Source organism: Mytilus edulis, chromosome 12 (genome assembly GCF_963676685.1).
Source record: "Mytilus edulis chromosome 12, xbMytEdul2.2, whole genome shotgun sequence".
Lineage (NCBI taxonomy): Eukaryota > Metazoa > Mollusca > Bivalvia > Mytilida > Mytilidae > Mytilus > Mytilus edulis.
The window spans coordinates 26,891,205-26,894,115 of record NC_092355.1 but is presented as its reverse complement, the minus strand read 5'-3'; the positions used below and the strand labels follow the sequence as shown (position 1 = coordinate 26,894,115).

Sequence of the window (2,911 nt, the reverse complement as noted above, 5' to 3'; positions counted from 1 at the left end):
TGTAGTAAAGACCATAAGACCATCATGCAATTTTAATGTCCATTCCTATTTTCATACTTGCTAAGTAATTACAGACATTGGAAGTAAAATCTGTTGGGATATCTGGTTGAACATTACGCAGTTTGAGAGAATAGATCTGAATAAGTCATTTTACAGAAATCTCTTGATATATACTTGGTTGTAGTTAAAAGTAAATCAACAAAAATACCATCTACTGTAACAACGACAATGTCAGTCATAATGTTTAAATAATTTGTTGCCCTTGGCTTTTGGAATTTTTTTTGGGCTTTTCAAACTTATGTTTTCTTTTTCTTTATTTTATAAGTAACATAATGATCAATCTGGAAACTAATACATTTTGTACTAATGCTTAATGAAAATAAAATATGAAGTCATTAATTTTTTTTTACATGTGATCGATACAAGACACGTATATGTAATGCATGACGCAATGTTAGCCAAGAAACATCTTGAATATCAAAGTGAGGCTGTAACAGTCTGTATAAAAAGGGAGTCTCATCAAGGGCAGGATAAAACATTTCAAGATGGACAACGCTAATAGGTAAGAACAAATGAAATAAATAAATTTGACATCAATTAAATATTATGATTGAATTTTTTTCATTTTGAATTAAACTTCAATTTAATAGAATTTAATGGATTAAGGCTTTTAAGTACACTGTCCGCGGCACTGCATGGTTAATTGAAAATGCCATATTTGGGTTAAAAGAAACATTTGAATCATTGATAATTTGGATTCTATTTCATAAATGAAGTTATTTATGTTTTATAAAATTAGAAGATGTGAAAAGATTGCCAATGAGATATTTATCCTAGGTATAAAACGAGTTGTTGAAATTAATCAAAGGCAACTGGACGCTTTCAATAATGATAAAAAACCATACCGTATAGTCGGCTGTAAAATCATTGACATGAAAAACGTAAAATAGTTCAATCGAGAAAACATGCTAACATTCTTTTTATCGACGATAAACAAATATGACAAACATTAACCAACTATATTTTTCATTTTTTTATATTTTTTTTTAGTTTTATCTTTCTTTATGCTATGTGGCAAGTCCATATTTAATAAAAGCGATTAGCGTGATGAATATACATTTTTTTTTAAACAAAGAGTATGTTATCTGCAATAGAAAAATACTTAAAACGGCTGATTTTGTACGATGATAAATGAAATACATGGCAAGGAAATGTAAACAAGAGTACAAATTGATTAAATGATTTTTTTCTTGTTCATTTTAGGAATAGATTAACATTTGATGTATTACCTAGTTTTACTAGGTAAAATTTTGACTGTGTAACTTTAACTTTATAGATCGGAGGCTTTGTAAACAACAGCCCTTAAACAAGAACACAAGACAGTAATGAAAGGTCTGGATTATGTTGACAATATAGATACTACTGAAATAAGTATCTAGAAAAATGAAAATGATACAGATAGCGTTTTTTATTTCCCATATTTTTATTACAGCAATTTTCTTAACCTTTCGCCTCAACAATAAACACGACATATTTATATTATAGAGTATGTGCTGTAATACTTGTCATCATATCATGTCTAGCGCTTTCGACAGAAAGCAACCGGTGTTTCCAGGCCAATAAAGGGTTATCCGAAGGCTGTAGTATCCCATTATTGAAAAAGTTTCCTTACAAGACATCTTTCACGCCCCCATGCCAGCGTCACGATATTTGTTACCGTTGTGTAAGTACAAATAGAACATCAAATACTTTTACATGGTGGTTCATTTCTAGCATGATAGTGTTCATGTATTAAGAATGGTCTGAATCAAGAGCACGCAAGCTACTACCTGTAGAAAAATATTGTTTGATGTATGGGAATACACACAACACCAAACATTAGTCCTTCACTAAAACAACATATCATTGGAGAGGTCACCTTCTATTTTTCGAAATCTATATCGTTTCCGATCATTTGATGTTTTTTTTTATCATGCGTAATGTATTTATAGAATAAAACTATTCGTTTTGTTATCCTAAACAAAGGAATTATCAACGCCACAAAAATAAGAAACAAACAAATACATTTTTATATGACGATTAACTAATAGTCTGGAAAAATAGAAACATCACAAAAATACTGAACTCCGATGGAAATTCAAAATGCAAAGTCCCTTATCAAGCAAAGTTAAAAGCGCCAACACATCAAACGAATGGATGACAACTGTCATATTCCTCACTTGGAAGAGGTAGATGTTTTATATTTTATATTTCTTTTCAGGGTTCAAAATTTAGTAAAAGCAGATCATACTGTGACAATCTTTTCTTACGAGACATGCTGAAAGTTTGTAGAAGGATGCCATTGTGGAAGAAAGTAGGATGCATACATTTTGCATCCAGCGTATATTATAAAAATGTTAGGCAGTTTGGTTTTCTATTCTACAGAAGAACTCCAAAGACCGAATGCAACCAAAGCTGGGTGCGCAGTTGTCTTCCATGATTTTAAGTCTTCATGCTATACTAGTAAAATATAAATTTATTACCATGAACAATTGTATCGTCTTGTTGTATATTAAGTAAATGTATACGTGAAAAAGGACACCAACCCTTACAATTAAAACGTCGATAAAGTACAGATAAAAACATTACTATTTGAGTAGAAAGTTGTCTAAGAACGTCTGTTTTTGTTTTCTTAAACAGAATCATCTGAACATTCCTAGCCCGGTTGATAAAAAGTCAACATCAACTTCACATATACTACATGATATCTTGATGTAAAAGTTCGAGGTCCTGGCATTGTTTATCATCCTAATAATGTATTAAAGTGTTCGTTTGTTTTGTGTTTGTACTGTTTGGTCCATTTTTGGTACTGATACAGCCTCACCCAGCCATTGTGTTGATGTGATGTGGTCCCTTTTATACGCTTGTTTGT

At 31.0% G+C, this 2,911-nt stretch overlaps 1 long non-coding RNA gene across 1 annotated transcript; it reads left to right on the top strand.

The window, feature by feature from the left end:
* Positions 1-463: 463 nt before the first annotated feature.
* On the top strand, positions 464-2,531 carry LOC139499433 (uncharacterized). The gene is made up of 3 exons (XR_011658190.1): positions 464-562; positions 1,546-1,723; positions 2,261-2,531. It is a non-coding gene; the product is annotated as an uncharacterized lncRNA (long non-coding RNA).
* The last annotated feature ends 380 nt before the right edge of the window (positions 2,532-2,911 follow it).